Below are 22,181 nucleotides of genomic sequence, written 5' to 3' on the forward strand. Positions count from 1 at the left end.
ATCCCCAGAGTGGGTGTTAATGTGCTAATTAGCTTTTTTAGTTCCATCATCCACAGCCCAATGGACAGAGGTGTGTTAGCCGCTCAGTCAGCCCTGACCCTGTAGTGTGGGGCAGCTGCCCTCCACCAGCGGGGGCAAAGGGCCAGCCTTTCTGGTACCCACACTCAGTGGGCCCCAAGCTCTTGTCCAGCATCCAAGAAGAATGAGGTCATGCTTGACTACTGAAGGATGGTGAGGGCAGATAATTTTATCAAGCGATGAAAATAGCTCTCAGCAGGGAGGGGAGCTGGAGAGGGTACGAAAATGGCAGGTCGTCTTCTCCCCAAGTCAGCAGGTCTCCTCCCCCAAGTTAGGCCATCTCCCCTCTACCAACTGAGCCTGGGGTCTTTAGAGGCACAGGATGGGGGCAGGCCAGGCCATATGTACTATTGGAAGGGCAACATTCGATTGCTTAAAAGGCATTATTGAGAAAAAACCAATTGAAAGAGAGTAGGCAAACAGGAATGGAAGTTCTCACTCTGGTCTGTGGGTTTTGGACTGTTTTTGGCTTGAAGTTGGGGTTTCATGGGGACCTGCCCCTGTCTGCCTAGGATTTCTCTGCCTCCTGCCTCTATTAAAATGCACCTGAGATCACATATTTACAGAATGAAATTCTAGCTCCAACTAGATCTTTCAAATAGCCCAAGGCACTCGAAGACTTAATACAAGATAATCTAATACATTTTGACGATAAAGATCCACAATAGCTGGCAAATTGATCCCAAGTTTGCTGAACTATGCCTCAAAAGCATGAAGCTGGGTACTCTCCCCGAGGCAATAAAGTACAGGAAGGTGGGAGGCACTGTCTCTTTTTGGAGGTGTTACCCCTGGTCTCTCTCTCAGTAAAGAGAAGGAGGTCACTTACCAACATCTGAAGACCCAGGACCCTTCTTGCAATCACAGTAAGGAGGACACCTCCTTGGGAAGATCTTGTCCTCCCAGCACACCTGCCCCTGATGTGATCAGGGACCTGTCACCTTATAAAGCCACCAGCTCTGCCCCAGTCACGGTTCCTGAACCACCACTTCCCAAGACCTGCTATCGAGAGAGATGCAGTCAGAATTTACACAAGAAATTAAGTGCTTAAGATGCAGCACACCTGTGATCCCAGCACTTTGGGAGGCCGAGACGGGCGGATCACGAGGTCAGGAGATTGAGACCATCCTGGCTAACCCGGTGAAACCCCGTCTCTATTTAAAAAATACAAAAAACTAGCCGGGCGAGGTGGCGGGCGCCTGTAGTCCCAGCTACTCGAGAGGCTGAGGCAGGAGAATGGCGTAAACCCGAAAGGCGGAGCTTGCAGTGAGCTGAGATCCGGCCACTGCACTCCAGCCTGGGCAACAGAGCGAGACTCCGTCTCAAAAAAAAAAATGATGCAGCACACTGAGGCGTGGGACACCCTCTGGGGGACTCTTCCCGGTATCAACCAGGACCTGTGGAGTTGATGCACACCCATGATGATGCTCCACGGCCCTCAGCTGTCCCTGAGCCAACCCTGTGGGCCACTGCAGGAGAGCTGGCTGCTGGCCTTTCCCACCCTGACAGGCCTCCAGCCTGTGCTGAGCTCCATGACAAGAGCACAGCCCACTCACCAGGGGCTCCCTCTGTGTCTGGAATGACACACCAAATACAGACATGCCCACATCGTTTAGGAAATAAACCCCATGGCTGGCTGAGGCAGTATGTAGCATGGCACCGTTGCGGGCAAAAGTGATCTTCCTGTCCGAAGGAAATGGAGGCCCCTTGCTGAGTTGTGTCAGAGAAAAACGAAGCCAAATACTGGGTAAAGTGGTCAGGAGAGATTTTAGTCAGTGGTCCCTGCTGCAATAGGGAAAACATTGTGGCCTGAAGTGAACTCCTCTTCGATCAGCACAGGCATTTTACAGGGAGAATAGAAGAGCGGGGAGGGGCAGAACCAGGGCCCAGGAGAGTTGGGGAGGTGAAAACCTGCAAAAAACACGAAGAAAGGTTGGTTCTTGTGAAATCTCTCAGTTTGCCAACTGGCGATCATAGAAATGAGGCTCCCACCTTCCCACAGAGACTGGGAGACAGGGGTCCTATCTTCAGGTGTCAGCCAGAACAAACAGGAAATGCTTTGGGAAGCCTTGAGATTTCTCAGACAGGCACTTTAAAAGGGGCTGGGGTTATCTTAGGGATGTAGCCTTGAGCTGTCAGAAACCATGTTGGTGTTTGTTCAGGACTTTATAAGCCCAGGTGAGGCCCTGTGGTGAAGCGGGCTAGAGTTTGGCCAAGGACAGAACATTGTCAACTGCTGCAGCAACTTGACCTCCCACCCCCTGCTCCCTAGACAGTGGAGTCTGCGTGCGTTCCAGTTGGTGTTGACATCACTGTGACCTTGATTGCAGGTCCTTGCCTTGCCATATGGAAATTGGGAGCATCGCTTCCTGTGCTGAATTCCTCTTTCCATACCGTGTTTAGTCCAGGTTTGTTAAGCAAGAAGCATCTGTGGTTCTTCAAGGTACCTAGTTACCAGTGCTGTGAAGTGGGGAAACCACTAAATTAGACTTAAAGAAGTGTGTGTGTGTGCGCGCGCACGCGCGCGTGTGTGAGTTTCACATGCAGGAGGAACGAGGGTTACTAGTTCCATGTGGAAGTAAATCCGTCAGGATGTTAAAGCTCAGGGTAATTGGAAATGCTGAGTGCTTGAATGCATTTCTCAAGCTAGTCGTATTAATGGATCAAGCATAGCCTTGCAGTCTAGTCGGCCCTGGTCTACTCAGTGAAGCCCGTCTAGAAAGAATGCTAGAGAAAACTCACCCCAACACAGGAACAAGCTACCAGTGTCTGGGCTCCTAATTGTGTGCTTTGAAGTATCACATAATTCAGATACGAAGTGATAGTTGGGATACCCCTGAAGAGACCCCTTTGCATCTGCAAACTCCACAGGACCAGGCATAGAAAGCAGGAGAGCTGGCGGCCTCAGGGCAGCAGAGAGAAGCAAAAGCAGTGGCAGAGGGGAGCAACTGCGTCCTTTCCCTAGGACGGGCCTCCGTCCTACCGCATGGGGAGAATGCTAGCAGCTGCTTCAGTTCTTTTTTGGAAAGAGCAGAAGAGTTCATTTAAATTATGGTTGCCCATTGTTGCAATCTGCTTGTTGGTTGTTTGTTTTCTCTCTTGCCGCCTCCCCCATAGTGCCCAGAGGGATGTTCTCCTTGACACTCACTGCAAGAGGAAACCTAGGATGTTGGGGATGGGCCCAGTGGGAAAGGAGCTCTCCTCCTCCTGGGGCTACTCTTCCTGGTGTTACCCAGACTTCTTCAACCAAACCTCAGGTAGAACATGCTCAACAGGAGATTATGTGGCTGCTCGTTAACTGTCACTCTTAGTGGTTTGCTGTTTCTATATCGTCTCACCCTGTTTTAAATCTGTCCAAACATTGCTTTCCAAGCGAGACCATAATACAGTTATTGAATTTCGATAATGGAAATCTAAGCAGCTTCTTACATGGTCAGGTAAAATTGCCCTTACCCTCAACCATTATCCAAGACTGTCATCCTCACCTCTTGTACCCATTTAGATAAATCTTTGTTCCTGGTACAGAATTTTCACACTTACTATCTGGAAATATCTCTTTGGAATTGAAATGACAGGAGCTCCCTTTTCCTGCTTGCAGGGTGTACAATGAGGGTGTGGCTCGCGTCTTTGATGGCCCACTGCCCAAACCTCTACGGGGTGCAGGCAGATGGGCAGGTTGTGGGGCTCTGACCCCACAGTAACGTCTAAGGGTGAATATTTACAGCTCCTGAACTCCCAGTGGGCATGTGTTACAGTGTGCTTTTCTAGTTTTGCCTTCCCTAGGCAACTTGTGTTAATCAGCTCAGTTAGACCCTTTGCCTTATCCCAAGGACAGAGGGCTTTCTGTATCCTGGGTTCTTGCCTTGGTGTACTGGAAAAATTGTATCACACATGGGCTTGGAGAATGAGTACAAGGTTTTATTGAGTGGAGGTAGCTCTCAATGAGGCAAATGGGGAGCCAGAAAGGGGATGGAATGGGAAAGTGGTCTTTCCCCTGGAGTTGGGCTGCTCCGCAGTGGAGTTCTCTGACCGTCCCAGACAAACTCTGGTTGATAGCCCCGCCGGCATCTGCTGGTGCCTGTCAGCATGCCCCTCCACCAACGTGTTTCTCTCGACACCCGACCGCTTGTGTGTTTTTCCAACAATGTGTTTCTCTCGACGTCCAGCTGCTTGTCTATGTGCTGGCTAGAGTCTCAGGGTTTGTATAGGCACAGGATGGGGAAATGGTGGGCCAGGGTGGTCTTGGAAAATGCAACGTTTGGGCATGAAAACAGAAATGCCTGTCCTCACCTAGGTCCATGGGCACAGGCCCAAGTGTGGAGCCCTCACCAGGGACCCTGCCCTTCTCCTCCCAGCACTTCCCTGCCCTGTACCCATATCAGAATCAGATCTTTGCTTTGTCCACTGACACATCCCAAGGGATGAGAAACGTGCCTGGCTCACATGGGACCTCAATATGTGTTCATAGGAGACGTGGATGAACCATGGTCCCATTAGGCCAGGAAGAGACATTTCAGGCTTGCAGTGTGGCCTTGGGGAAGTGGCTTCACCTCTTGATGCCTCAGTTTGCCCAGTTGTGAGATGACAAAAAGAAAATGTGTGGAGTCACATGCCAAGCTCTGTGACTCCACTCTCCCTTGGGGCTGTTCTGTAGAGAAGCTGGACAGGTTCTGTCTGGATTGCCACCGTTGAGAAATAGGCACTACTCAGACATCACAAAGCTTCTGGAATCGACTGTTCCTTAACACATCTAAACTACATTTGTATGTTCCCACGTGTCTCCCGTGTAAAGTATCTGCCTCACATCAGCCTCCTTCAGGAGCTCCCCTGGAAGGACCCCGAGATAGGAGCATTTGCAGTATCCTTGACTCACCATCGTGCTGCAAACGGAGGTCTCATCAGACACTCAGTCACCCCAGCTCCTGCGACTGCGACTGCTACTGCTACTGCTGTGGTCAGTTTGTCAACACTAAATCCACCCGTGGGATCCTTCCAACGCACCTGTCTGTTCCTTGACTGTCCACTCAAATGGTCTCCCCTGATTCAGTGTCTCGCTCCTGCCGTCAACAATAACTGCCCAGAAGGATCCCTCAAGGTCCATTTCTCCTTCCTGTCTTTGTTAATAGAAGCCTCTGCCCCATACACTGTATATACCCACCTGCACGGGGATCCAGGCTGGACACTGTTTCTGTCCTCCCAGGCTGAGGTCTGGCCCATGGGATGCGAGCCTGTGCCCTCCATGCCAAGCCCTCAAGAGGCAGCTGCTCCTTCCTCTTCCTCTGCCCACCTCTGTGGCTGCAGCAGGGCCTAGCCTTAGTGAGCAGCTGCAGCCCCTGGGGCAGGGGTCACCTCCTAGGGGAGTAGAGGGCCAAGACGGAGGTAGTCGAGCCTGGTGACCTGGAGAAGGACTGCGCTCCCCCCGCCCCACGGCTGCCCACCAGCTCAGACTCACACAAAGGGAACCACTCCCTCCCTTGTTAAGCCTCGCCTGCTGGGTCTAGTTGGTGCAGCTCAACCACATTCTGAGCTCATACATACCTCACCTGTGACCTCTCAGTCCTGAACACCCCTCTCCAGACAGGCCATGCCTCTCGTCATGCAGCTTCTGTGCTTCAGGATCCACATTGATGTTGTCCTTCTGTCTCACTGCGTGGCTGGTCTTCCCACCACTCACTGCCCAGGACCCCAGAGCCCCCACCCAGGCAGAGTCCATGGCAGTGCTGGAACCCTCCCCTCACCAGTGCCTGAGCTGCCTTGCTTCACCCTACCTCCCCTATACTACCCTGGTCACCTCAGTCTGGATACCCCCAACTCTTGACCCACTCTGCACACGGAGATTAGCAGTAAATGCTATCCCCCAAATCGCATGTTCTCACTCTAAAAGTGTGGTCACCCAAGGATGGTACACAATCCTTACACCTATTCCTGGGTCATTTACTCACTACCTCCCAGGACATTGGGTTCACGTCACCTGCAGTTTCCTCCGTCTCCTTGCCCCACACTCTCCACCTGGGACCTCAGACTAAAGAGAAGGAAACAATGACCATCCCTTCCTCTTGCCAATCTCTCTGTGCCTCCAACCCCCTACTCTGCCCTCCCTCCCATCACAAAGGGCAGACGGCCTGAGCCTCTAGAGGAGCCTTTGGAAGTTACCTTTTTTTTCCATATAAGTGGCGCATTTCGCCCTGTGGTTCCTGCTGTTTTTCTGGCTAGGCCTCCTCTGCCTCCGCCTCTCTATGCTTGGTCTTTCTGGTATTCAGAGATTCGGAGCCAGAGACATCCCTGCGTTCTGCTGTGTCCTATCTTCTATACTTGACTCTTTCAAACACAATTTAACACACACGTGTGCTGGAAGAAAAGGTGCAGTTCAGCAGCAGAGGGCCAGTCTAGGGGAAGCTGGAGCTGATGTATCCGACAGCAGGTAGAAACATGAGACTGAGGCTGCCCCAAATCCACTTCAGTCAACCCTGGAGCCCCCCATCCGATGGTACCCTTTGACACGTGGACCGCATATTTTGGAAGGTTCATATTGCCCTCTGAAAGGGGAAACTTTGAGACAATACAGAAGGCTCTCTGTGGACCCGATGCCATGCTTTCCTGTCTGGGAGAATCTTAAGGAGAACCAAGTCGATCTCCCCACCCCTAATCCAACGCCTGCAAATAGCAGGGGCCTGATCGCCCGTGGGGCTCAGTAAATTTATGTCTCACAGGAGAAACAAGATCTCCAGACTCCCCTCCCACAACTCTCCTGCACTGGAATTCTTTCTATGGAGTGGCCTCGTTGGCATGGGTTATATCCATGGGCCAGAGACAGACAAAGACGCGGGGCGGCATTGCTCCTTGTCAAAGGTGCAGCCGTGACACTGCCTGCCTCCCTGGGCTTGACCCTGCCTTCCCCACTTCAGGCGTGATCCAGGCCTCCTATCTGCTAGGATAAGGTGAGGATTCCACGTAAACGCTCTCATGTGTGATAAACTCTCACTAAATCTTGGCTATGATTATTGTTGCTGTAAAAGGAGAAACAAATTCACAACAGTTAGGTATTTAGTCTATAAAGCAAAACTATCCATGGCAAAAATACAGAATAATGGACCTACATTGCATATCAACCCTTGGAGATTGTTGTTTCATTGTATTATATTAACAGTTGAGTTGGAAGCATAGATTTTAATTTAAAATGCTACTTTACTTTTCTTCTGAAATGCAAAATATATTTCTATTATGTTCTGGATACTAACAATTTTTTTTGTTCCTGATTCAATGGTCAGGAAACCCATGTTCCATTTCTCTGAGGATGGAGTGTGCATCTTTCTTACCGAATTATGTCTCCCTGCGAGGCTTCCCTGGCCTCGAGGCTGCAGGTGCTCTGACCTGTGTCCTCAGCAGCCTGGCAAAGCTGGAGCTGCAGCCCCGAGGGAATAAGCAGTGCTCTCCTTCCCCACAGTTCGTGCTCTGTCTGACACTAAGTGGGGCTCAGTGGGGTGTGATCTGGTGTTTCATGCTCAACTTGAAGAAGGGTCCCACAAGGATTGAGGGGTGGAACCTGTAAAACATCTTAATCCATAGCCTTCTCACTTTTAACTTAAATGAAAAAGGAAACCCGCTGTGCTGGCTGGAGCCCCAGCCTCCTCCTCAGCACCCGCAGACCATCCTGCAGCCTTGCAGGCTCCTGCAATTGCATTGCCGGATGGGATCCCCTAAGTCATAAATCTCTGCTGGGGGAGGGTGTTGGGTGTCTAGAAGTCTTGCCGGAGATTCTCTTAAAATGTCTGTGCAGCCTCGGTCAGCAGGAGTATCCTGGAGAAATAACAGGCGTCAGCAATTCCCACCTGCTCCTCCCAGACAGGGGAGCTGCTCAGCCTCCAGCTCTCGCTCTTCCCGTTCCTCCCTCACACAGAGCCTCCTCCATGCGCTGGCACTGCCCAGACAAGCAGCCTACGGCCCTCCCGTGGCTGCCCTGCCTCCATCTGCATTCTAGCATGAATCAGGCATTTTTATCACTTGCTTTTGAAACATGGATGATAAATCACACAAATATTTATTCCCTTTATACTTCTCAGTTTATCTAAATGGAGTGGCTCTTCAGGTCATTGATCTTAACTCTCATTTTCTAAGCATTAACACTAATCACACACCTTCCTGGACAGGGGATTGAAGATACAAGAGGAAATGCTTTCCAGATGGTAAATGGAGACTTCCCCCTCTGTTTTTCAGGACTCTTCTAGGGACGCCAAGTAAGAGTCTAGATAACGCTGAGTAAGAGTCTGGATCACATATCGTGATCAAATGCTTCGTTTTCTCTGTAGCCCCGTCTCCTCTTGATATTTGGATGGTTTATTCTTCTTGCGTATACAAAACCCATTAGTGGAATAATTCCTTTTACAACCAAGATACATGGGTCCGTAGCTCTGCCTGCTTGTTGCACACTCTAGAAATGAAAGATAAGGCTCAGCAGGGCAGCTTTATTTCCACTGCTCTCCTTTAGAAGCACTTGCAATGGAAAGGGGAGAGCAATTTCCTTTTCTGTTGTTCCTTGTCTCTTTTCGATCTGAGGCCGTGAAAATACTAATCACCCAGTAATGCACAGGTTACCAAGGGAACGAAAGGAAACCTGGTTGCTTAGGTGGTGTTTGTATAGGAGAGGGTTTTGCTCACAGGAACGCTGGGGAAGTGAACATCTCGGTTCATTTAATTATCTAAGTAGCTGAGCGTTCCCAAGCAGCAGGATGGGCTTCCTGGGAGAGAGACCCGTGCAGCCCCCAGGGCTCCCTGCTTAGAGGAGCCTCCTGTGTGGTTTTATTCTCTGCTGTTGCTGATGTGAAATTCCAAAGGATTTTTTTGGGTTTTTTTTGAGATGGAGTCTCGCTCTGTCACCCAGGCTGGAGTGCAGTGGTGCGATCTCAGCTCACTGCAAGCTCCGCCTCCCAGGTTCACGCCATTCTTCTGTCTCAGCCTCCCCAGTAGCTGAGACTATAGGCACCTGCCACCATGCCTGGCTAGTTTTTTGTATTTTTAGTAGAGACGGGGTTTCACTGTGTTAGCCAGGATGGCCTTGATCTCCTGACCTTGTGATCTGCCCATCTTGGCCTCCCAAAGTGCTGGAATTACAGGTGTGAGCCACTGCGCCTGGCCTGGCCTCCAAAGGATTTTTAGCAAGGGGCCTGGCACATTTGTTTTGTACTGGGGCCCACGAATGGCACAGCCGGGGTGGCAGGCAGCCCCACTTCTGTGTCAATATGGCTTTCTGGAATATTTGGGAATTGTATTAGAATGCGGGGTGTTTTAGCAAATCTACTATGCACTCATTCCTTGAGTTCAGGAAGCCGTTCTATACCGTTGTCGGATCATGGGTGTGAGCCTCAAAGGTCCGCAGGCAGCAGTTCTCTGCTGTTTCTTTCCTTGTGCTTCTGGAATGAGAGCCAGTTTTACTCAACTTTGGAGTACTTGCAGGGGGAAGAAGTAACAGTGAGGGGCCTTTCCAGAGTCATTAGAGCTTCGTTCTCTAGATCCCAAGGCTTCCCCGCTCTGCTGGGAGAGAGCCCAGTGGTGTGGACATGGGACTATGTGGCTCACCCACAGGAGCCACCGTGCTGAGGCCCACCTGATCGTCTTTGGGTACCTGTTTGCCCACCACTGTGCCCTTTGCAAAGACATCTAACCAATCTCAGTCTTATCAGGAAACGAGAAGTGCTATGGCCCCTCCGGAATGAGTGCCGGGCCTGGCACAGTGGCTCACACCTGTAATCCCAGCACTTTGGGGCAAGTGGATGGCTTGAGCTCAGGAGTTCGAGACCAGCCTGTCTGGGCAACATGGCAAAACCCCAGCTCTACCAAAAATACAGAAAATTAGCTGATGTGGTGGCGCACGCCTGTGCTCTCAACTACTTGGGAGGGAGAGGTGGGAGAACCACTTGAGCCCAGGAGGCAGAGGTTGCACTGATTACACCACCGCACTCCAGCCTGGGCCACAGAGTGAAACCTGTCTCAAAAAAAAAAAACAAAACAAAACAAAATAAAAACACACACACACACAACAGCACTAAAATAAAATAAAAGATGAACACTGTTAGGGAACTGTTCAGCTACAGTGTGACGTCACCAGATCAGGTAGGAATGCCGTGACTTGAAACTGTCTAATCACCTCAAAGTGCTGATTCTGAGGTATAAAAGATGACACATTACTGTATCTCTCCTGGAGAAGATGTCACTTCGCACCAAAACAATGAGCTTGAAATGTATTTAAGCAGGTACAGACACTGGCCTACATATGTCTCTAACGAAAGTCAAGTTATAACTGTAGACAAACACAATAAACCATAAGCCAGATTAATTGGACTTATTTCATGAAACACTGAAAAGTAGCATAGAAACCATTGCAGAAGCAGTGGGGATATTACATTCACTTTCTAAATGTGAATGTGTCATTGTACGTCTAGAAATGTGACGTAAGTAGTTCTGTAAAGTATTTTGTACTTTGGGTTTCTATTTTTTGTTTGCTTGATTTTCATTTTATTGTATGTGTATGTGTTTTATTTACTTATTTATTTTTAAAGACTATTTTTTTCCAGCAGTTCTAGCTTCATTTCATAGCAACATTAAGCAGAAAGTAGAGTTACCATATATTTCCTAGGCCCACACTCATCCACCCTTCCCCTCCATCAACATTCCCCACCCGAGTGCTCTATTTGTTAAAATGTGTGAACCCATGTAGACACATCCCTACCACCCAAGTCCATCGTTGACATGGGCGCGAACTCTCAGTGTCATACATTCTGTGGGACTGGACAAATGTATTCTGACATCGATCTACCGTGATAGTACAATACAGAGGAGCTTCACTGCCCTGCAGATCCTCTGTGCTCCGCCTGTTCATCTGTCCCTCCCTGACTACCCCTGGCAACCACTGACCTATTTACTGTCTTCATAGTGTTGCCTTTTCCAGAATGTCATATAGTTGGAATCATACAGCATGTGACCTCTTCAGATTCACTTCTTTCCCTTAGTCACATGCATGTAAGTTTCCTCCGTGTCTTTTGGTAGCTCGTTTTTTCTTAGCATTGGACAACATTTTATTGTCTGGATGCACCAGTTTTATTTATCCAGTCACCTGCTTAAGGACATCTTGGCTGTTTTACTTTTAGTACATTTTTAGTATTTTATATGTGTGTGTGTGTGTATATATATATAATATATATTATAACTTATATTAATATACTACAATATATAATATATAGTATTATATATAATATATAAGTATATATTATATATACTTATAACTTATATATTATATATACTAAAATACTGATGTGTATTATGTATATACTAATGTGTGTATATATACACTAATGTGTAATATATAATATACTAATGTGTATTATATATTATATATACACATTTATTTTTAAATGTATATATGTATACACACACACATATTTGTATATGATCCATATAAGAAAGGGCAGAAAGATACCTTGTGAACTTAAGAATACTTCTAGTTTTCAGGAAACTTAGCTGGTTATTTAGGTTAAATCATTAAATTTTTCATATTTTCATTACTCTGTTTTCTGGGACTCTAGTGTGGTTGGCTGTAAAATTCACTGAGATTTCCCATACTCAGCATAACTGTCCCTTAGTAATTAAAACCATGGCACATGCTTCAGATATTTTGGAATGAGAATACAAAATAAACCGGTGGATAGATAGAATAGATAGATTGCATTACAAATCTATTTATATCTATGTCCATGCAATTACTGCAAGTGTACTGATAAGTGCTTCCTGAAATATTTGCTGAAAACTGCAAGCTTCATTCAGAATCAAGGTTCTGGGGTTGGAGGGAAGAACTCAATATATTGTTTTTAGACATAATTAGGCACCACTGCTCTATTCTCTTGACCCAATGACCCATGACTAATTTAGAATTGTGATTCTATATTTCCAAATGTATGGAAGCTTCATTTTTTTTGTTATTTAAAAATAACATTTTTCTGTTATTTAAAGTGTTCTTATGTTGAAATAAAAGGAAGTTTTAAAGTTATCTTATTTTTGGCAGTTTTGAGACTTCCTTTATGACTTAGCAATGGGAATTTGTTATAAATATTTCCCGTGAGAATCAAGGAATGTGTTCTGAACAGGGTTATTCATATGACAACTAGATCAAATTCCATAGTTACTTATTTAAATCTGTTATGTTTTTATATTTGTCTCTGCTTCTGAGAGAAGTCTATTAAAATCTCACATTATGATTTTTTTTTCCATTTCTTCTCTTAGTTTTACTTTACCATTGACTTTAAAATTCCACTTTGTATTGTTAGGTAGTTATAGTTTCTGCATGAATTGTTCTTTTGTTATTAAGTAATGACCATCCTTATTTCTAATCTTGCTTTCCAATTTATGATTTATTTTGTCTGAATTAACACTGCGGGTACCAGCTCCATTTATTTATTTATTTTTTTGACTTGTCTTACATTTCTTAATTCTTTTTAATTTTATATGTTAGTGTTGTTATGTTTTCCTATGTCTTTAGTAAATAATATTCTGCTGGAATTTGATTTTATCAAGTGAAGAATCTTTTTTTTTTTTAGACAGCGTCTCACTGTGTCACCCAGGCTGCAGTGCAGTGGTACAATCTCGGCTCACTGCAACCTCCACCGCCCAGGTTCAAGCAATTCTCCTGACTCAGCCTCCCGAGTAGCTGGGATTACAGGCATGCACCACCACGCCCAGCTAATTTTTACATTTTTGGTAGAGAAGGGGTTTTGCCAACTTGGTCAGGCTGGTCTTGAACTCCTGACCTCAGGTGATCCACCCGTCTCGGCCTCCCAAAGTGCTGGGATTACAGGCGTGAGCCACAGTGCCCGACCAAACCTATCTCTTTTTAACATAAGCTAAATCTCTTCTTATGGAGTGTGGTTATATTTGGATTTAGGTTCACCAATTTATTGTATGTCTTCTACTTACCATGTCTCCTTTTCTTCATCTTATCATTTCATGCCTCTGCTCATTTCTAACGAATCCATAGAATTGCCTTTATTCTATTCCATTTCCACTAGTGCTGGAAGTGATATATTCTGCTATAAGACCACTATTTTCTGATTTAAAATAGATAAGACAGACCCTAGTATAAATAACTATAACTTGCTAAATATCCAGGATTACTCACACATGATTATCTTAAAACTCTGAGAAATAAGTAATTTACATAAAGAGCTAAGTGAGTTGTGATGAGCTTAAACTGAAGATGAAATCTTTTTGCAGACCTGTGATGCAGTGTTGTTAGATTTTCTGTGCACATTCTTCAAGGGGTGTTGGAAAGCAGCAGGTCAAGGGTCAGGTGCTCTGCTACAGACACACTAGGATGGAAGGTCTCTGGAGAGACTGGGCCAGTGAACATAAAGGAAGGCATCCCTGACTCACACAGGGGGGCTGCTCACATTTGGAGTGGGGTCAGCCAGGACTATTGAGCCTAGAAATAGGACCCAGCACAACTGGCCCCAGAAAGGGAACATCTCCCTCAGAGTATGACCACTAGCCTCATTTTTCCCTTTGTTCTTGCCAAAAACGAGAAACAAAACAAAACGAACAAAAACGCAAACAAACAAACAAAAACTTGTTTTATTAACCCTGTGTTTATTAAGAATAAATACGTTTTAGTGTCATGATTTCTTTCAAGATACTCACCTAGGCCTCGTTTTCGAGAGCATTGAAGTCTGTTAACGAAAACATGGCGACACTTTGCGGTCTTTTAAACCATCCTTTGATTCTGAAAATCACACATCCTAAATGTGTTGGACGTGAAATGTATGAAGATGTCACTACTTTAGAATTTGTGACTTTCAATGACAGAGTTGGATTGAAATCTCCCCTCATGCTGTCTCACAGTCTGAGGTTTGCTAATGTAATTTAAAAGAACAGTCAAATGTCAGGGGAAGGACAGATGCTTCAACCACATCACAGAAGAAAACCAAGCTTCCTCCCCATTCACCAAGACAGCTTTTATCGGGGAGACTGTATATACTACAGCATATGTTCAGTTACTCGGCAGATACTTACTGAGTGATAGACAGCCCAGCACCTGCCACAGACTACATGGTTTGGAAGTGGCCCCTGAGCTATAGGTCCAACGTGCTAGAGAGGAGTGGTTGCTCACCAGGCCGACCAGTGAATGCACAGAATCATTTCAAGGTTTGAAATGATTGCAGTCATCATGAAGGAAGACCACAGTCTTCTAGAATGCATGGGTTTGTCTGGATCCAGTGCAAGGCAAGAATCCATGCAAGAATTCCTCTCTCAGCTCCAGCCACCCACACTGTCCCGGAGTCTGATTTTACTTTTACACTAAATGAAATTCCAATAGTTAGGACTTTTTCATTGTTTTGATGCATTTGTGATCTATTTCCTTAATTTACAAAGACTAAGCTGGGTGTGCTGACTCACGCTTGTAATTCTAGTACTGTAGAAGGGTGAGGCCAGAGGATCGCTTGAGGATAGGAGTTTGAAACCAACCTGGGCAACACAGTGAGACCTCATCTACACAAATAGTAATAATTTTAAAAATTAGCCAGGTGTGATAGCATGCACCTGTAGTCCTAGCTACTCAGGAGGCTGAGGCAAGAGGATTATTTGCACCTGGGAGGTCAAGGGTGCAGTGAGCTATGATCACCCCACTGTCCTCCAGCCTAAGTAACAGAACAAGACTCTGTCTTAAAAAAAAAAAAAAAGAAAGAAAAAAAAAAAAGACTAAAGAGAAGAGAAGAATCTGTATAAATTGTTAAAATTCAACACTTAAACTAAATTTAGGTTTTGTTTCTTATGTCTAGTATTTCAGTGAACTTTTATTAGTTAGTCACCACATGAGAATTGTTTAAAACATTGTATTGTACTTTAAAGCCATCTATGAGAAGTCACAGTTCCCTGCCCCAGCCACCTCCAACCTCAATGACTCAGCACTGAGAATTGCAGTGACTTTGGTTTTCTTCTGGGATCCTGATATTTGGAAATAACATGCATGATAGCCATTTTCCTATTTATTGATTTTAAAGATTATCTTATTGCCCATTGCAGGTGAGGACTTAGCCTTCTTGTGGCACCTTTTATCAGTTTTATATCACTCAGCCCTCTCACCACCAACTTCCTGTCCCTCCGTCCTGCTTACATGATTAGAACCCACGGTTGCTCATTGTCATCACTACTTATTATTGTTGCTAGCTAAGCAGAGCTCCCTGATTCTGTCTTCTTTCATGTATAGAATGTTGTTTGTCTAGAAGCTAATGATTGCCTGACTTTTGTTTGCTTAAGTTTGTTACATAAATTCCAAAAGATATATTAAGTTCATGGATTCATTTAACAAATATAATTGAGTGTCTACTATGTGTCAGGCCCTTGGGACACCTTAGTGAATAAACAGACAAAACTCCCCGTGCTGGAGGAGCATGTATTTAAGTTGGGGGCGACACAGAGTCAACAACAGATGCAGTGTTTATTTAGACCATATGCTTTGACTTTATGTTTATTTCTATTTTTTTACTTACAGATGTTTATAAACATAGTGTATTTTAAATGATAGCATATTTTAGAAAGTGATGTGTCATGGATAAAAATGAAAAAAAGGGAGGAAAAAAATGAATAAAAAACCAACCAAACAAACAAACAAAATGAAGGGAGAAAGGGAGATTAGAATTCCAGGAGAAGGGGGTGCAGGTGGTAGGGTAGACTGAATAGAAAGCGCCATTTGAACAAAGGTTAGGAGGAGATGAGCATATGAAATGCCCATGCTCTATTTCGCCCACACAGGCTAATCTCTCCATCCCTTTTTCCCTGCACTCCTCATTCCCAGCACTGCCCTCCTTGTTCCAGTCCAGGCCTGTCACCCTCCTGGAGCTTCGTGTGTGTCTCTGCCATGCTGAACACCCTGTTTGTGGATACCAGGCATTGTCTGTATGTGGGAAACACAGAAGCAATCTTCTGACTGCCTCTAAGGCTTCTCAACTAGCAAAGAGAGCAGGATTCTGGGGCAGAAGTCACTTTTCCCAGGAGTTTTAGCATAATGTCCTTGTCTCCCATCCACTGTGGCTACTGAGAAGTTCATTGCTCCTCCAATCCCCAGTCCTTCATTTGGAAACTGTCTTTTTTTCATTTTCCTCTACCCTTTCTGGAAGCTTTAGGGACTTTTATTTATTCCTGGTTTCTTATGTGCTTTAATGGCTTTGTATTTTCACTCATTTGCTGAGTCCACAGCGGTTCCTTTCAATTTGGAGAAAATAGATTTTACTAATACTCTCCTTCATTTGTTTACTTTCTTGCCTTCTGAACTTTAACACAGTAGACAAATGTTATGATGTTCTTGTGTTTTCTTTTCAAACATCCATCTCTTTGTGTTTTTGTCCTGGAAGTTTTTTTTAATTTTATCTTCCAGGTTTTCTGCTTTTTGTTTTGCTTCTGTTTGTTTGTTTGTTTTATACCTGATTATCCTCCTTTATATTTTCAAATGCTCACTTTCTTTTTTGGTCTTTGTTTCTTCTCTTTTAAAGCATCCTGCTCTACTTGTTTCTCTATGAAGATACTAGTTTGTTTTCCTTCCCTCCCTCCATTCCTTCTTTCCGTCTTTCCTTCTTTCTTCTTTTCTCTTTTCCCTTTTATTTTCTTTTTCCTTCCTTCCTTCCCTCCCTCTCTCCTCCCTCCCTCCCTCCCTTCTTTCTTTCTTTCTTTCTTTCTTTCTCTTTCTTTCTTTCTTTCTCTCTCTTTCTTTCTTTCTTTCTTTCTTTCTTTCCTTCCTTCCTTCCTTCCTTCTTTCTTTCTTTCTTTTCTTTTCTTTTTTCTTTCCTTTCTCTTCTGTTCGTCTTCTGTAAAGTATTTTTATCTGTAGAGTATTTTTCCTCCATGTTCCTCACAGTGTCTGAGTGGTACATTATGCTCCTTTTTTGTGTGTGTTGATATCTTCCATAAATATCTAATAATCCTGAACTGAATCCTGAATCCTGAATCCAGGCACGTTAAGGCTGAGTCACCAAGACTTTACTTAGATGTTTTCTGTGTTGAGAGACTCCTTCATCAGTGGCTGGGCAGGAAGCCTTTTATTTCTGCCCTGCCACCTCCCAGATTCTTCCCTTTGGGTTTATCCATTTCTCTAGATAAGGATCCTGTGGCAGAGTGAAGGACATTGGAGGGGTGTGTGTGTTTCAATTTATTATTGCTAATTATTACAATGAACGTCTTATGACTACTTAGTTGGAAGTTGTGTGTCTTATGACAACTTAGTTGGAGGTATGTGCGCATTCTGGGGTGCTTCAACATGTGTGCCTAGCACTCTGAAGCACAGAGGGAAGATTGGGAAAGTGTCTTGGAATTTCCCATTTAAACACCTCTGACTGGTATCCCCAAGTCAGTCTCTGCAGTGGGAACCTCCTTCCTGGCCTTCCTTAGAATTGGGGATGGTGGTGGAGAGGTTTAGCGCATGCTAAACCTACCTGTTGAGTAACAGAATTCTATTGTTGTTGCTTAAAACATCGACTAATAGGTCATAAGACATTCATTGTAACAATTAGCAATAATAAATTGAAACTAAAGCAATTGAAATATGGAAAAAATGATATAAGCCTATGGTTAAATATATTGAGAAGAAAATAAAGTAAATTACCTCTAGGGGAACCTACTTGTCCCACGTTGCTCCGAACTGTCCTCATTTTAAAACTGGAAATCCCAAGTCTGGAAACCCTCTCAGGCTCAAGCAAACCAGCACAGCTGTTCACTCTACCCTATCTCTTCATGTTTGATAAACATACTGAATTATAGTAGAAAATGTTAATCCAGTTATTTTCCTTCTAGCCAGTAATATTCACCATTGGATGCTAAATAATCACTGTTCTTTAAAAAGAGAAGCAGAAATGTCCAGGGAATACAAGTGGAGTGTCAGTGCAGAAATGATAGTAATTATTGGGAAGGAGAGCATCATATGAAGCCAAGAAAGCTGAAGCTTTAAGGCTCCTCTAACTGCAAGTTTGTAATTTTGAAAATACTCTTCTTACAGAGGGTATCCCTAAATTACATAAGCTCCAGGCCTCACAAAACCTCCAGGACCCACTCAGATAATGGATAATAGTGCTTATGATGATGATAAAAGATTTTTAAAACTTTTGTATTAAAACATGTATTTTAATTTAAGACTTAATTTAACACTGTAGCAATCATGACAGTTCATTGTTGCATCTTGCCAGACACATTGATTTGTTGCTGCTACACATTATATTTGTGCTCTGTAATGGAGTTTCCCTTAATAGATTCTTGTTTATATGATACACTTAGAAAGTTTCTAATACTCTAATATTATGAAATATTTACTCATATTCTCTTCAAACATTTTGATTACATTAAATTTGATTTTGATCAAAATGAGATTTATTTTGATATAAGGAATGAAGTGTAAGGTTCCTGGTTATTCTTCCAATGCCTACCAATCTGTCCCAACACTATTTATCGAAAAATTTATTTTCTCTGCATTGAGTTGGAAGGCCAACCCTTTCCTCACTTAAATCCACTTGTGGTTCACAAAGCCTGGCTGTCCTTCCCCTCCCTTCCCTGTGGCGCTGGCTTCTCCTCCCCACTGTTTCATCCCTGCAGTGGTTCCTACAGCTTACTCCCCAATAGGAAAATTCCACCTCTCAAGACCTGTCTTTATTAGAAGGTTTAGGGCTCTTCCTGAATATTTTTCCCAGAAGGACTTTATATTCTTGTTGTCAAGTTTAAAAATAAAAAAAATCTTTCTGAAATTTTGGTTGCGATTACATTGTATTATTAGATAAATTTAGGCAAAGTCGAAAACTCAAAAGCTTGGAAGCTACCTATCAGAAACTATTTTTAAAAATTTTTACTTTAGTCACAGACTTTCTCAAGAACAGTTTATAGATTTATTTATGTAGGGGAATTTCGGTGTTTTTATTTTTTATTAATAATGTCGAATAATTTTTATTAATATCAGGAATAAAATTTTATATTTTATTTAGTATTATTTTTATAGAGTAAAATATTCATTGTGTAACCAGATCCTAAAATTTTATATTTTTACATTTTTTCAAACAATAATCTTATATTTTAATATCATAAGTCAATGCTGATAATTTTGGCTTCACTCTCTAGTGTGTATATCTCTTGCTCACCCCTGCCTTTAGTTTAAAGGCAATGGCATATATTTCTAGAACAATACTACAATGTATTTTTTCCTGTCCCTGATCTCAGTTGGTATGTTTCTGCATTTTCACAATTAAGTGCTGGCTCTTATTTGATATGTATCACCTATTACATTGTAATTTTGTATCTGATTATAAAAACATTCACTTATTTCCATCTTCTCAGCATGACTAAATTTTTGCTCATGGCTTTTCTCCTACATAACTATTCTATAGTGGCCTTGGAGAAATTGTAAGAAAAGAAGTTAACAAATGTGTTTTTTAAAGTTTGTGACAATCTGTACATGACACTAGGAAGAGACCCATGCCCCTACCCCCACTTCACCCCCAGAAAGCCCACAGGACACTGTTACCTCAAGCTCTGTGGCTACCAATCCTTGGTGACTATTTCTTTTATCAAGAAGATTGGCTTTGTCCAGTCACACAGGATCCTGGGCTTAATAGTCAAAAGGTGTAAACTCACAAGACCCCAGAGTCAGAGAGTCACAGAGGATGCTGAATGTTGACTGATGACACTGTGGCACTGTGTTAGCTCCATCTATGAAGAACACTTGAACCCATTCACATTTCCATCACTCAAAAGAAGTAAGCAGTCATGACTTTACATTTGTGAAGAAAAGTGCATCTCATTATATAGCCTTAGGTGAATGAAGCTTGGGGTGTGTGAGTAATTAAACCATCCTTGCATTCCTGTAATGAGCCCCAGTTGATCTTTATGTATTCTTTAATGGTCTGGTGGCTTTAATAGTATTTTCTTTATAATTTTTTATACATTTCATAAGATTGGTCTATATTATTTGTGTGTTACCTTTCAAAATATGTCTTATATTGTTTCATCTAAGTTTACTTCTTATTTGAATTATTTCATGTTTTTTAACATTTACTTTTCTTTTATAGCCTTTGCTATATGACTGTCTTCTTTTTTGTACCCTTTTGTTATTTAGAAAACATACTGTATATTTCTAATACTACTATAGTTGCCTCTACAATTTAAAATCATTGCTTATGCCACTCTTTCTTGATTTGTTAATGTTACAAATTAAACTAAAGCCATAAAGACCATCCCAGGCAAAATAAAGCTATTGGCACATTTCCACCTCTTTCATTTTCTGGTCCTCTCATTTCAGTTCAAGCTCCAACCTTTGTTATAATTGCTTGCAGTTGCCTTGTTTCAGTTTAGCTTTAATATTAATTTTATATTGTGTACCTCTAACCCTTCAATAGTAATGCATGTAAATTCTGTTTTACAGTCTTGACCACAGTTGTTCAGGTGAATTGTCTGTTTAAGTGGATCCAGTGGCCTTGCCAGTCCTTCTGTGCCATAGCTTTCTGATTCTTAAGTTTGATGGTATAAGTCTCCTTGCTCAGCGAGTGAGCATCTCAGGAGTGTTGTTCAGAAGGATGATTGCTCCTGGATTTCCTGGCTGCTGGCTGCTTCTCTGTTGCTCCATGCCAGCTCCTGTTGATAGAATTCTGTCTTCTTTTCTCCACTTGGTGTCATCATTGAATTCTCACTCTCTTATGTTACCTGACAGTGTAATCACATTTTGTGAAATTGATTTGCTGAAGTCAGTCTTCTTCCAGAATATTTTAAAAATTTTAATGCCATATGCCCTTTTCATATATGTGTTTTTGTAGGGAGGGGTTTATAATTTTTCTGTAGGTTCCATGTGAGATTTCTTTTTTCCCAACTCATTCTGACCAGGGCATTTCCATACAAGGCATTTATAGACCAAAAATGGAGCTGATCTCCCTGCTGCAGGCCTTGTTCCTCTGGCACATTAATTCTGAGTGCTTTATGGAACCAGTATCAATGGCTTGTAACAAGAATAGTGTTTTGTTTTGGTTCTTTTGAGATGTTCACAGTTTGTCAGCCTTTATTTGATTTGGGGAAAAGGAATCTGTACTACCTCACTTGCACCATCTCTCCCAAAATGACCACCATGATGTTTAAAATAAAAAATAAGTTTCAGAGAGATGTGTTTTTTTAAAAAATAAATCTATCAAAGAATGGTCCATGCCTGTCAAATTATTGTATGGCCTTATAGTTACCAAAGACATTAACTCAGAATCTGGTGTGTTGACCAACGGGAGCGTTATTTCTGTCTGAAAACCATGCTGCTGCCTTTCCACCTGCAGTGAAGGATGCTTGTGAAAGGTTTCCCCAGCACTGGCAGTGGCCACACTCTCCCAGTGGCCAGTGTGCCCACATCTGGGGTGTGCCTTTGGTCTGCCTCTAAATGATGGGTCTCATGATGTTCCAAACTCGGGTGCAGCCCCGTCTGCCTGTCTGTGCTGGGATCCTGGCTCCACGACGTGCTCCTGCATCGCCTTGGGCACATTCATTAGTATTTCTGCACCTGTTTATTAATCTCTGACATGTGCACAATAATTAAACCTACCACACAGATTTGTTGTGAGAATTAAAAATTTCATGCAGATAAAGCACCTCATTAAACATTAGCTATTAGCGTTATAGGAACCCTATAAACTAGAGGGATTTGGGCATTGGATTACTCAGCAGGGATCATCTGACGGTAGATGGTTCAGAGACTTGCAATAGATGTTGATTTCTTTAAGACAATGAGATTTTTAACTGTCTGTTCAAGGCCACTTAATGCCTTTTAGCTTGTAATACACAACTAACTGTACATTAGACATCTGCATTCAACTCTCCACTAATGTCAGCATTTCAGATGCCTTCACTTCTTCAGGAGAACCTTTTCTTTACTTCAAAGAATTTAATTTCCCCAGTTCTTTCCTGAGTTTGTGAATGCTAATGCAATTCTCTCTTGCAACTTGTGTGTATGTAGACTTTGCATCATAGGGGCATTTCAAGGAAGACATCACAACACTGCCTAAACTACCCAGACGCTGCTCCTTTGTTCTACATATGACTCTTCAGAATGAATTATTATAAATGCT

At 43.4% G+C, this 22,181-nt stretch overlaps 1 protein-coding gene across 3 annotated transcripts in view; it reads left to right on the forward strand.

The window, feature by feature from the left end:
* ADAMTS16 (ADAM metallopeptidase with thrombospondin type 1 motif 16) overlaps positions 1-22,181 on the forward strand; it is a 180,502-nt gene that overhangs the window by 123,935 nt on the left and 34,386 nt on the right. The gene's annotated exons all lie outside the window — the stretch shown is intronic.

The sequence above is a fragment of the Macaca fascicularis genome, chromosome 6, assembly GCF_037993035.2.
Source record: "Macaca fascicularis isolate 582-1 chromosome 6, T2T-MFA8v1.1".
NCBI classification, from domain to species: Eukaryota; Metazoa; Chordata; class Mammalia; order Primates; family Cercopithecidae; genus Macaca; species Macaca fascicularis.